We start from the raw sequence: 14,650 nt of genomic DNA, 5'->3' as shown, positions 1-14,650 counted from the left end.
GTGGTGATGATTGCACAACTTTATGAATTGTACACTGTAAAATGGTGAACTCTGTGGTACATCAATTATCTCTCAAAAAAAAGTCACTGAATTAGGCTGAATTTTGTCCCCCACAAATTTCTATGTTCAAGTAACTATATTTGGAGATAAGGTCTTTAAAAAGGTGATTAAGTTAAAATGAGGCCTTTAGGGTGAGCCCTAATCCAATTTGACGGGTGTCCTTATAGGAAGAGGAAATTTGGACACAAAGAGAGAGCAGTATCAGACACATGCGTGTGCAGAGGGATGGCCATGCAAAGACACAGTGAGAAGAGAGCCATCTGAAAGCCAAGGAGAGACCTGGAATGGATTCTCCCTCCCAGCCCTCATAAGAAACTAAACCTGCTGACACTTTGATCTCAGACTTCCAGTCCCCAAAACTGTGAAAAAATAAATCTCTGTTGTTTAAGCTACCCAATCTGTGATATTTTGTTATGGCAGCCTTACTACACTAATATAGACACCATTAAGGGAGTGAAATGGCAAGCTGAGAAGTGATATTTGCAATATCTATGTAAGGACTCATATCTAAAATACATAAAGAACTCTTACAAATAAATAAGAAAAATATAATCAACCCACCAAACAAATGGACAAAAGACCTGAAGAGCCTTCACAAAAAAAGGATATCCAACTGGCCTATAGACATATGAAAAGATGATCAACTTCATTAGTCATCAGGGAAATTAAAATTAAAACCACAGTGCATGGTTGGACCACAACATGGATGGACCCTGAAGGCATTATGTTAAGTGCAATGAATCAGACAGAGAAAGATAAACACGATATGATCTCTCTTACATGGGGAATCTAAAAATACATGTGTGTGTGTATATATATATATATAAAAACTAAGCTCATAGATACAGAGAACAGATTAGTGGTTGCCAGAGGGAGAGGGTGGGAAAGGTGTTTTTGCTTTTCTTGTAGTTTAAATAAATTGAATAAATTAAAAATAAATAAAATAAAATAAAACAATTTTTAAAATTCCTTTAATATGAAAGTGTATGCTATATTTCATCTAAATTGATGAAATGTTTTCCTTATAAATATGTATGCGTACAGCAAAAGAATAATATTTCAGTGTACTATATTGCACAAAAATTCCAGAAGACAAGTTAGCTCTTTCTAGAAATGCATTTGCCCATTCAACTATGAATTTTAAGTATAACAGAACGTTGCGGAAGTGAAGCAGCAGCAGCTGAATTTTGTTTCTGAGAGGGGAAAGTTGGAAAGAAAAACTTGATCGGATATTTTAAGTGGTTGTTGATTTTCCTGAAAGTTAAAGTGGGTCAAGGAAACACACAGACCGTTCACAAATACACAAGGGATCAGGCTGTCTCTTTCATAAGAAATTTCAAGTATAGATATAGTCCTTATGTACTGAGGAGGTAAATTGGTCTTGTACTAGCAGCAATAAAAGAGGAACTATAATAGAAACAAACAGTGCAATTTCACTACATACCCAGAAGAACTGCTAAAATGATAAAATACCGAGTGTTAGTAAGAAGGTATTGCAACCGTAACTCTGCAAAACTGCTGGTGAAAGTGTCCATTCATCCAACTGCCTTGGAAAATTCTTTGGCAGTAACTACTAAGGCTGAGCGTATGCATACTCTATGATCTAACCATTCCACCCCAAGGTGTTACCCCTCGGAAATGTATCCATCTGTTCAACAATAGACATGTGTTAGAATGTTTGTAGCAGCCCTATCTGCATTAGCGCAAAACTGGAAACTGCCAAAATGCTCATATGCAGTAGGGGGGATAAATTAACTGTGGTATATCACACGATGAAATATACCACAACAATGGTATGAATGTTTGTATGGATAATGCAAAACATAAAATGTTTAGTGAAAGACGCCAGACACAGAATAGTACGTACAGCTTTATTTCATTTATGTAACGTACAAAAACAGGCTAAAGGAATCCATAGTGTTCAAAGTCAGAAGAGCAACCTCTTTGGGGAAGGGGGCATGAGGAGGGCTATGCAGGTTCTGGTAATATTTTGTTTCTTCATCTGGGTGATGTTACATGGGTGTGATTCAGTGTGTGAAAAGTCAACTAGCTCTATATTTAAGATTCTTCACTTTTTTGGATGTATAATATATTTCAATAAAAACTAAATAAAGGGCCGGCCCGGTGGCGCAGCAGTTAAAGTTTGCATGTTCAACTTCGGTAGCCTGGGATTCGCCGGTTCAGATCCCAGGTGCGGACATGGTACCACTTGGCACGCCATGCTGTTTTAGGTGTCCCACATATAAAGTAGAAGAAGATGGACAGGATGTGAGCTCAGGGCCCGTCTTCCTCAGCAAAAAGAGGAGGATTGGCAGCAGATGTTAGCTCAAGGCTAATGTTCCTCAAAAAAAAAAAAGAAAGAAAAACTAAATAAATTGGAAAGAGAGTGGCTCTTCCATACCCTAGTGATCCGGAGGTTAACGGCAGATTTTCCCAGTTACTTGGAATATTCTTACCAATAATCAGATCAGGAGAAATTTCTATTTTTCTCACAATAGAATTCACCTTTTCAACGTTTTTATTGGCTGCCACTTTTCACCCTTTTACAGCTACACCTGATATCCCCAAGGTTACTATGTTATCAGTTTTGTGGGATGCTGTGAATAGGTCCCAGCATCCGGAAGTTTCATCTGTGCTGTTTTGGCTCCCTCTACTGGCTCATGATTTTCACCAGTGCGCTAAAAAATAGCCAGGGTATTAGATTTTGTCCCTGTTGTTCTCCAGATTGTTCCACTAGACCAAATCCTGGGGAGTTAAGGGTGCAGCTTTTATGGCCCACTGGTAAGTTCTACCTCCCATTATATATCTCAGGGCTTTAGGTATCTCAAACTATGGACGGTAAGAAAGCCTGGACTTCACAAACATCATACCTCTCCCCTTCATTATCCCAACTTTTTCCTCACAGAGACATAGACATAACAGGTATGAGACTTTGCATCAACCCCACTGTTATCACTCATCTACTCAACAATAGTATTTACAGTATAGATAAATGTCAAGAGGAAGCTCAGATTGATGAGAAGATCCAATGCTTGGGTAAATCGAATCATTTGCTTATGTAAAAGATACAGAAATACTAAAGGAAGTCATCAAGGTCTGGACACAGGGCAGAGAGATCAGTCACATTTTCCAGATTAGGTAGAAGTCAAGTGTCCAAACTTGCCTTATACCATTGGAGAAGTTCTACGCACTGGCTACTTTTGATATATACTGAGCCTGCATTTGGGCCAGGTGTACCTCATCAATAGACAAAATGGCTACAGGTATAAAGACTCATCCTGCCTAGCTAACACAGCCAACCCCTAATTCATTCCTGAGCCAGAACAAGGGTTAATTACTCAGACATGTCTTGAAATCAAACTAATAGGTCATTAAGGCCTATTCTACAATTACTCTCTCCACCTGAGTCATTGCATTTCTCTTAAATAGTATCATTCTCTCTGAGACTGAGGATCACAGTTTTCTTCACCTCTTCCTTTTCCCTTGCACTCTCCATCTAATCAATCATGTAATTCAGTTGCTTCTAAATTTGAAAAGTTTTTGAGAGAATGGAAAAAATATTTGTTTGAATTATGAGAATTTGTCTATAATATGGATCTATCTTTTATTTGTTACTCCAATTCCAACAGTTCTTTGATCTCAAATGGATCTCCAGTTTTTTACTGTTTTACTTACCGTCATTCTCCGCCTCCTTTTTGACTTAGCAAGGTTGGAAGTCTTTTCAAACAAGTATGTTCAAGAAAGAGTAAAGAGGGGCCAGCCTGGTGGTGTAGTGGTTGGGTTCACATGCTCTGCTTCGGTGGCCAGGGATTTGTGGGTTCAGATCCTGGGCGTGGACCCACACATTGCTCGTCAAGCCAGGCTTGGCTGAGTCCCACATACAAAATAAAGGAAGATTGGCACAGATGTTACGTGGTCATTCCTCTGCTCAAAGTCTTCATTAGTTTCCCCTCACAGACTAAATTCCAAAGTCCTTATCAGGGCCTGCAAAGCCCTACGTGATCTAATCTCTGCTTATCACTCCAACATCATCTACCATTCTTGGCACTGCTCACACAGTGCTAGCCATGCTGGGCTTATGTGTTTTTTTCTTCTATGCTCACTCTCTTTCAGCACTTGAAAGATCTTGCTATATTGTCTTCTGATTTATGTTATTTCTCATGAGAAGTTAGCAGTCATTCAAAGTATTCTCTGTATGCAAACAATGTTCTTCTCTAGATGCTTTCAAGATTTTCTTTTTATCTTTGGTTTTCAGTGGTTTAAATATCATGTGCCTAGGAATGATTTTCTTCATATTCATCCTGCTTCAGTCTCACCAAATATCTTGAATCTGGAAATGCACCTCTTTCCTCAAATTTGAGAAATTTTTGATCATTGTTTTTTCAAGCAATTTTTCCAACCCATTTTTCTTTTCTATCTTTATGGGACTCCAATTACATGTATATTTAAATCTTTTGATATTATTCCATAAGGCCCTGAGGTTCTGTTTTTTTATATAAATATTTTTTTCTCTCTCTTCTTAAGATTGGATAATTTCTATTAATTTATCCTCAAGTTTATTGACTCTTTCCTTTGTCGTTTCCATTCTGCTGTTAAGTTTCTCCAGTGATATTTTTATTTCAGAGACTGTATGTTTGAGTTTTAGAATTTCCTTTTGGTGTTTTTTTTTTTTTATAGTTCTTATTTTTCTACTGAACTTTCTTATATTTCCATTCATTAATAAGCGTATATTCCTCTGAATCACTGAGCATAGTTATAATAGCTGTTTTAAAATCCCTGTCTGCGAATTCCTACGTTTGGATCATCCTGAGGATAATCTGTTGATTTTCTTTCTCCTTAAGAATGGTTCGGGTGTTATAGTTTCTTCATATGTCGAGTAATTTTGGATTATATCCTGGATATTTTGAGTGGGTTCTGTTGTATTCCGTCAAAACAGAAGGTTTTTGTTTGTTTGTTTAAGCATGCAATAAACTTAGACTCCAACTGAAAATTCTGTCTTAGCTCAAATCTGAGTTCAGTTCTTTTATCCTTAGCTGGGCTGCTTTTAGTCTGTCCCACAAATGAGTGATTCTGAGATGAGCCACAGATCTGGGCAGAGTTTATACATAACATGGGCTCCCTTTCTCTCTGGCTCTTCAATTTCCAGGTACTCCTTCATCTTCCGGTCACTGTTGTTGCCCCAAACTCCATTTCTATTGCTTCAGGCCAGAAAGACTGCTGGTTTTCTACTAAAGTTTTAGTCATCCCACACCACGCCAACTATTAATTTTCTCTCAGATTAACAGTCATAGCAAATGAGAAATTTACTCATTGGTGTTCCTTTCTTCCAAGAGTTATTGCTATTCTAGAACGTATCTGTTTTGGTTCACTCTCTGTTCCCTTCAGGTAGACCTCCCTATATCTTGTCCAGAGTTTATAATTATTATATGTGGGAAGATAGGACCATAGAAACTTACACAGCTATACTGAAAACAGAACTCTCCATACTCTTACTCATGTTCAGTCTTTTTTTAAATTATTTTTTAAAGATTGGCACCTGAGCTAACAACTGTTGCCAACCCTATTTTTTAAAATTCTTCTCCCCAAAGCGGCCCCTGACCCCCCCAGTACATAGTTGTATATTCTAGTTGTGAGTGCCTCTGGTTGTGCCATGTGGTACGCCGCCTCAGCATGGCCTGATGAGTGATGCCATGTCCGTGCCCACGATCCGAACCGGTGAAACCCTGGGCCACTGAAGCAGAGTGTGCGAACTTAACCACTCAGCCACGGGGCCGGCCCCACTGTTCAGTCTTCTAAGCCTGCAGGACATGTTCTCTCTTCAGGGAAAGTTTCTCCTGGATATTTGCATGGTTTACTCCCATACTTAATTCAAATCTTTGCTCAAATGTCAATCATTCAGAAAGGACTTCCTTGACCCTATTACTTAATAGGGCCTACCCCAGCTCACACATTACTGTCTACCACTTTGCTCTGCATTATTTTATTTTCATAGTACTTCTATTTCTGACCTTATGCATCAATTTATATTTTTTTGCTTGTATGTTTCTTCCTCACTAGACTATAAGCTTTATGCGTATGGGAAATTTTGTCTGCTTTGGGAAGTGCTGCATCCTCAGCACCTAGAATAGTGCTTGGCTCATAGTAGGGGCTCAATAAATACTTGTTGAATTGGGAGCTCACGCTAGATGGTTAAAATATATCTACATACAAATATGTTCAACTGATCTTTAATGAAAGAAAAAGCAAATCACTGGAGAAAGGGTAACCTTTTTGACAAATAGTGCTGGAACAACTGGACATCTACAGGCAAAAAAATGAATCTTGATCTAAACCTCACATCTCATATAAAAATTAACTCAAAATGAATCCTGGACTTAAATGCAAAACATAAAATCAAAACACTTCTAGAAAGAAGCACAGGAGAAACTTTATGGGACCTAAGACTTAGATGTAAAGTGTAAAACTATAATACTTTTAGAAACAAAACATAGGAGAAAACCTTGGGACATAGCCCTAGGTGAAGGGTTTTAGACTTGACACCAAAAACACAATTCATAAAAAATCGATAAGTTGAACCTCATTAAAGCTAAAAATTTTTCTCTGCAAAATTCCCCATGAAGAGGATAAAAGATAAGCTATGGTCTGGGAGAAAATATTTTCAAACCGTACATCAAACAAAATACTAATATCTAGAATAAAGAACTCTCCAAAATCAACAGTAACAAAACAATCCAGTTAGAAAATGGGCAAAAATCATGAACAGATATTTTACTGAAGAGAATATACAAATGGTAAATAAGCACATGACAAGATGTTGAACATCATTAACCATTAAGGAAATGCAAATTCAAACTGTGAGATATCACTACACACCTATTAGAATGGCTAAAATAAAAACATAGTGACATCATCAAATGCTGGTAAGGATGTGGAGAAACTGAGTTATTTATACATGCTAGTACTAATGTAAAATGGTACAGCCTGTCTGGAAATCATTTGGTGGTTTCTTAAAAATGTAAATATGCAACTGTCACATGACCTACCAATTGCATTCCTGTTGCTTATCCCAGAGGCATGAAAACTTGTATTCACACAAAAACCTGTACATGAATGTTCATATCACTTTTATTCATACTACTTAAAAATGATAAATAGTCCAGATTTCCCTCAATAGGTGAATGGTTAAACTCACTGTGGTACGTACATACCGTGGAATACTATTCAGCAATTAAAAGGCCTAGACTGTTGACATGTACAAAAACTTGAATGGATATGGAAGCAATTATGCTGAGTGAAAAAAAATCTAATCCCAAAGCTTACATACTGTATAATTCTATGTATAGAACACTTTTGAAGTGACAAAATTTTAGAAATGGAAACCACATTAGTGGTTGCCAGGGGTTAGGGATGGGGAGATGGGTAGGACGTAGGTGGAAGTGGTTATAAAAAGGTGACACAAGGGATCCTTGTGGAAATGGAACCGTTCTGTATCTTGACTGTGGTGGTGGATACACAAAACTACACATGTGATAAAACTATACAGAACTGAGTGCACTCACAAGTGTACACACCAGTATAAAAATTTGAATAAGATCAGTGGATTCTGTCAATGTCAGTATTCATTTATTCAGTAAGCTCTTGATTATGTCCTTTCACTGTTTGGAAGAAAGAGCCTTCTGCTTTCTAGATCTTAACCTCATTTTAATACCTTTTTTGTCTCTATCTAGTTATCTATTTTTTGACAGTTATATACATTATTTTAAAAGTACTGGGTTAGAGTGGAAAGCACATGTATGATTCAGATCCTGGCTCAGCCACTTATTGTTTGTAAATTTTTTGGCAAGTGTTACTTAATCTTTTTTGAGAAGAAGATTAAAAACATCATAGGATTGTTGTAAGATTAAATGGAATCATTTATGAAAAGTTCTTGAAACATGGTAGGTGCTTAATAGAAGGAATAATTCAAAATTGTCTTCTAGTGAACGTTTTAAATTGCTCCCTTTTTTCTAACTAATATTCAGTGTTGTCTTGGATTCTCTTTCTAAAGTAAAGCAGATTCATGGTGGATTCATTTGCTTCCTCTTCTCTCCAGAAAGGTTAAAATATAATTGTTCCACCACAAATATTACATCATAATTTACTTGGTTATCTCTGGTAAGAGCTAAGCACTTTCGATTTTGAATTCATATTAGTCTTTGCAGGTGAACTTGGTAAGAAGGTCATTTTCAGGCATTTCCCAGAACTCGTTGTCTTCTTTTAATAAACATCAGCATATCTTCAAGTATTACTTCCCGTGAAAGATAAATTACGCATGTGAACAGTTATCTTTTGCTGCTTTTGTCAGAGACGTGACACAGGACTGGGTGTATCTTTTGGCTGATCAAACGCATTCCAAATATTCTCAAGGTCTTATGGAACTTTCCTCTCCTCCTAATCCACCACTCCCAACCACTCTAATGGCTGCTGCATGCTTTTTCAGTGCTTCAGGCACCACTGTTCCCTCTTCCAGCAGACTAGAAGAGCATCAAAGAGTGATTCATTAGGTATCCTAGGTAAATCAGTAATAACAAAAAGGAATGTCCGCTGAAATATTGTCTGAGTAATTTTTCTTGAGTCTTTTCATACTTCCCCCTCTCCACTAGGCTTTAGAACTTCTGGAAGGAAATTTAACTTTCTCCATGCATTTTTGTTTTGTTCGTTTTTTAATTTCATTCTGTTGTTGGCAGTCCAAACTCATAACTGAAGTCACAACTTTTCCTAATTAGGTAGCTCTTCTCAGTAATGGCTTTGCTTCACCCCAGTCCAGATTCCACTGGATCTAACACTCGGCTTTATCGTGTTCAAGATCTGCTTTGAGTGTTGCTGAGCCTGCCCGCTCTGAACCAAAGTGCTTTTTTCCCCCATCTTTTGTTTGCCTTGTTACTCAGAAACGAATTATTTACATTTCTAGATAGGAATTTCCCACTTCTACTGTGCAAAGAAAGATTAGGGTTACACTTCTAAGTATCCTCAGAGTTCCACAGGCTACTTGCCCCTGGCTTTGGACCTTCGTTCTAGAACTGAGGTTTCAAGTGCCTTTTGACTCAACTGAGTCTGAGCCCTAATTCTGCCCTCTTCTGCTCAGCTTCTTCCTAACTCAGAGCTCAGTTTCCACCTGACTTTCCCCCAGAGTTTTGCTATTACACGGCTGAACTCCAGTTTGGCAGGTGCTGCTGCTGGTTCACTCTCCGGTTTCCAGATATTTCCAGGTAAAATCTGAGAGCTTTGAGCTTCTGTTGGTGCACATCCAACAAGTATCACGAGGGCTGCTTCAGAGAGAAACTCTCCAGCTCTGTTCCTTCTTGGGGTTCTGACCATGCTCCTATGCCTAGACAGCTGACACAGTGAGAAAGGTAATTACTGGTGCTCGGGGCCCCAGGAAAAGCAAGAGTCAAGGGCAAAATTAATGAGGAGAAGGAAGTTTAGACGAATCAATTTCAAATGCATTCATTCTGTATTAGGAATTTTAAGAATATGGTCAAATTGGAGTAATTTACACCAATTTGTGGGAGGTATAATAACTTGTTTTACTAACATTAATTTGTATTAACAATTAACAAATTGCTTTATCCGTGATATAACGAATTATTTATTAATTTCCATTTTATTAATGGAAAGATTGAGCTCCAAAATATTTTCAACAAGTTTTAATACTTTTAGGTACATACTATTACCACTACTAGAGGAAAATAAATAGATTTGTATAAATTCCTGGGGATCTGTGCTGGTAAACAAATAGGGATAAATTGCAAATCACTTTCTTATATACAAATATAAACATAAATTCACAAATGCTTAAAGTTCACATATTTTTAAAATGTTTATCTCTAGCTATATTTTTGTTTCTAATCATTGTCATATTTTTGCCATCTATAAAGCAAAAAATGAGATTATAATTGTTGTCCCAAATTCTGAGAAAATTGAGTCTAAATTCATGGGTTATGTGTATAAAAGTTCTTGGTAAAGGTGATTTTTTATGTGACATGATTTCTTTTTTTTCCATTGGATAATTTAAAGCATATAAAAATTCTGTGTACTCATCATCCAGCTTCAACAATTATCAACTCATAGCCAATCTTGGTTTAGCCAGACCCACACCCGCTTTGCCCACTCTTAGTTATTTGGAAGGCAATCTCAGATACATTACTTCATTTCTAAATATTTCAGTACGTATCTCTTAAAGAAAGCATTCTTTTTAAAAAACATAACCACAAACCATTATCATATCTAAAATTCAATAACAATTCTGTAATATCAAATATCTAGTTGGTGTTCAAATTTTCCTGATTGTCTCATAAATGTTTTTGTAATGGTTTATTTGTTCAAATTAGAATTCAAATAAGTTCTGCACATTGCAATTAGTTGATACATCTCTTAAGTCTCTCTTAATTTATAGATCTCTCCCTTTTTCTTATATGATTTTTTATCTAATTTCTAACCTGAATTTTAAAATATATATTCAGAAATTCCCAGATGAGCTCTTATAGCATTAAAATATAAGCTTCTGGATATTGAGGGAAGATGTACTGATTACTTTCTATAGCTCTAAAGAAACTTAAGTCCAACTATATATTTTTAGACATTAAAATGCCTTAATACCACAGTGACGTTGGGGCAGTCTTTTCTAAGGTAGATATGGAGGCTTCTTTCTTTTGAAAGTTTCTTCTACAGCAGAAAGATGAAAACAATTGAGAAAAGCCTGAAAGTTAGACAAAAAGAGTCAATGTAGGATTACAAACTTCTTCAGTGTTTGTCTGGGAATTGGACCTGATGATTTTTTACCATATTTAGTAAGAAGTCACATTTTCTTTCTTCTGTGTGTGTTTGGGGAGGAGGGGGGATCTATTTATTCTATCAATCCTCCATGCTTGTCTTTGAATTTCTTCTTCCTTGTTGACTAAATCAATGAAAGAAGGCCATATACTATTGGCCAACAGGTTTTGTGAGTTATTCAATTTTTTTTCCATAAACTCCTTCTCTTTCATTCCCTCAAAAATTCCCCAGTTGTTTATAGAATTCTGTCTTTAACTCAGTCTGTTGTTCAAAACCTGCCGTACTCTGATCCCAACTTATCTTTGTATTCTTCTCTCTCATTTCTTCCCCAGATGATTCTCTAGTCAAATTAGTCTGCTAACCGTGAATATTCCATGCATTTACCACTTCCCACCCTTGTTAGTATAATTCTCCCCAAATATAGAATGCCTTCCACCAACATAGCTACCTATCCAATTCCAATTCCTGCCTCTAGGAGGAATTTTCTTGTCATATCTAATTCACGGTATTCTTTCTCCTCCTATAGCACGTATTTTCTGCTTTCTTTTGACATTTGCCACTTAACTACTCATGTTATGCCTTAGCATCCCAACAGGATGCAAGTATGCCCCTTAATATTCTCCATGGAGTTTAGTGCAACAATCTTATGTCCACTGTGTTAACAAAAATTCATTTAGTATGAGGCTCTGGAAAGGTCATATTTGAACTCTAGGCTTTCTGTATAGGTAACAGTATCACCTTCACACAAGTATGTATTTTGGAACTACTCTTTTCAGAGGAACATGCTAAGTGCCTGTGGCATGGAGAGAGGTATAAAATGTACTCCCTCCTCTCAAGGTGCAAAAGTTAGAATAAAGATCTGTCCATCTATGTATCTACCCATCAACATAGATCCACACACACGTCATAATACAACTGCCAAATCAGTAAGACGGAATAGAACATTGTTAAGAGCTCAGATTCAGGGGGAAACAAACTTCAGTTGTACTCCATTCATTGAATGAGCTGGCGTGATTAATTTACTTAGTCTTTTATTTACAATTTATTTCTTCTGTTCGTCTGTTTCTTCATCTGTAAATGATGATGATAATGACACAAATAATAAAGTTGTTCTGAGAATTAAATGGAATATCGTATTGTGAATTGCTTAACACAATGGTACAGAGATACTCCTGCTTTTACTAACAAGTGCTATACTATATAGTTCGGAGAAACCAAAGACTTTTGTGTGCCAGAGGCAGTCAGGGAAGTTCACAGGTGCGATATTGTAAGTTATAAGAAAAATATATATTTCTCATGTTTATTTGGTCTTTGTCCACAATTCCTGGCTCACAGTTCCCCAAACCCTGAGAATTTCCTAGGTGATGAGAACAACAAAGCTGTCTTTTGTGATGTTAATGAGGTGACTTTGGACCCAACCTAAGGATGGGGGCTGTTGCCAGGGGAGCCAACTACATGATTAAAGGGCTGGAACTTTCAGTCCCACCCCTCTGACCTCCAGGAAGGAGAGAGGAGCTGGAAATTGAATCAGTCACCAACAGCCAATGATTTAATCAATCATGCCTTTGTCATGAAGCCACCATAAAAAACCAAAAGGTTCCAAAAGCTTCTGGGTTGGTGAACTTTCAGAGATGCTGGGAGAGTGGCAGGCCAGGAGAGGGCATGGAAGCTCTATATCCCTTCCCACATACTTTCCCCTATGTATCTCTTTCCTCTGGCTGTTGCTGTGTTATATCCTTTTACAATAAACCAGTGATCTAGTAGGTAAAAATGTTCCTGTGAGTTCTGTAAGCCACTCTAGCAAATTAATTGAACTGGAAGAGGGGGTCGTGGGAACCTCTGATTTATAGCCATAGGTCAGAAGAACAGGTAATAGCCTGGACTTGTGATTGGTGTATGAAGTTGGGAGAGGATGCAGTCTGGTAGGACTGAACACTTAACTTGTGGGATCTGACGCTATCTCTGGGTATCTAGTGTTAGAATTGACTTGGATGGTAGGATACCCAGCTGGTGTCTGGAGAATTGCTTGGTTCAACAGACACCACACACACACACATTGAAATTGGGTCCAGGAACACTAAAAAGACCAGGGAAGGTGGGAATTGAACTAGATGAATGTAGGGGAGGATCAGGGAATGGTAGGGAGAAAGGATTGCATAACTAAAGATACAAATGTGGGAACACAAGGCATGATGGGAGAATGCTCTCTGAGCATGAATTTTCAATGAGAAAAGCCAGGAGAAAGTTTTTCGAAATACCCCGGGGTTGCTATATGATTATAATCTTTTATTTATAGAAAATAAAATTATGAAACCTCTTTCATTCCCAATAAGACATCTTTCCTAAAGTCTCTTTCTTTAAAATTATCTGTATTTACCAATGTATTACAATTTTTTATTAAATTCCCTAAACAAAAACTTATGAAATTGGATACAATGTCTTTTCATATGGCCTAATTCTTATTTCATTATTCAAGTAAATAAAAAAAGTTTTTGCCTAAGATTCTTTTCTATAAAAGATTCAAAAACACAGAGTATTCTTGGGGTGGATGGGTAGGAAGGTGCTTGGGGGTTGTGGATTTGCACAGTCCTTACAAGTTTTCACAGAGCAATGTCTCTTCCACAAATATTCTTGAGTAACTGCAGTTAAGAAAAGAAAAAACCTTTGTTGCTGACTCTAAGTTGTATTATCTAAAGATCCTTCTTTGTCCCAAATTAGCCCGTTCTCCCAGCTGAGGCAGCATGTTGTCAAGAGCATGAACTTTGTGGAACAAAACTGCACTGACGCTCCTCCCTAGTTGTGCAACTTGGGCAAGCTACTTCATCTTTCTGTTTCCTCGTTTGCAAAATAGCCACAATAATAGTGCCTACCTCATAAAGATGTTTGGGAGGACTGAATGAGTTAATATTTGTTAAATGCTTAAAATATTGCCTGACACACTATAATAAACACTTACACACTTTGTTAAATATTTAAATTTATTGAAAACAATAGTTCTATGCAAGGTGATGAGTCAATTCCCTTTCCCCCACATACCCACTTTCCTCAATTCCCAGACACTTGGTAATATCGGGGCACACCCTTCCTCTGTGAATTATTCTAAGTTGTCTTATGGGCAGTGAAATTGATTGAGAAGGATAAATCCCTTAGTTGTGTGCTTTTTTCTCTAATGAGTCAGAAAAACCTCACTCTCTTCCTCTCTCTCTCTCTTTCACCATTCGAGCTTGCAGGCCTCCACCCAGAATTAAACATGGACACTCTAAAGACATTAGTAAATTAGTATCGGTCACTACTGTGGTGGAGTATGAATGCAAGGAAGGATATGCTCTGGTTGGAGAAGCTAAAATCTCCTGCATGTTTTCAAGATGGTCATCTCCAGCTCCTCAATGTAAAAGTAATCCCAGCTCCCTGGGTTAGAATAGTGCTAATCAGATAGAACCACTGTGGAGTGGTTTAGAAGTGACTCTGAGAGAAAGAGTCCTCCCAGCCAGAGGCAGAGCTGCCATAGGCATGGACTTGAGTGCTGAATGAGGTCCATCATGGTTTAATTCCAAGTGTCCAAGAAATAACACCCTTAGGTTCTTGTGCAGGCCAGAACCTTTCATGAGAGAGTTGACCTATGGAGTTGACCTCCCTGTTGGTTAAGCAGCTATTATGGCAGAATAAGTAAAGTGTTCCTAAGCAGGTTATTTACATCATTTTACTCGTAACAATTCCAGGAACTATGTTGCTGTTTTATTTTACACAGAGGAAAACTGAGGCAGGAAGAGAGGTCCTA

The 14,650-nt window shown here is 37.5% G+C and overlaps 1 long non-coding RNA gene across 1 annotated transcript in view; it reads right to left on the bottom strand.

Moving 5' to 3' along the window:
- Positions 1-1,917: 1,917 nt before the first annotated feature.
- LOC139078949 (uncharacterized) overlaps positions 1,918-14,650 on the bottom strand; it is a 69,099-nt gene continuing 56,366 nt past the window's right edge. The window contains exon 2 of the long non-coding RNA XR_011532157.1: positions 1,918-2,401. This is a non-coding gene — a long non-coding RNA (uncharacterized lncRNA). The remainder of the gene's footprint in view (positions 2,402-14,650) is intronic.

Source organism: Equus przewalskii, chromosome 23 (genome assembly GCF_037783145.1).
Source record: "Equus przewalskii isolate Varuska chromosome 23, EquPr2, whole genome shotgun sequence".
Classification (NCBI taxonomy): domain Eukaryota; kingdom Metazoa; phylum Chordata; class Mammalia; order Perissodactyla; family Equidae; genus Equus; species Equus przewalskii.
The sequence above is the reverse complement of the archived record's forward strand: the minus strand, read 5'-3'. Positions and strand labels throughout refer to the sequence as shown.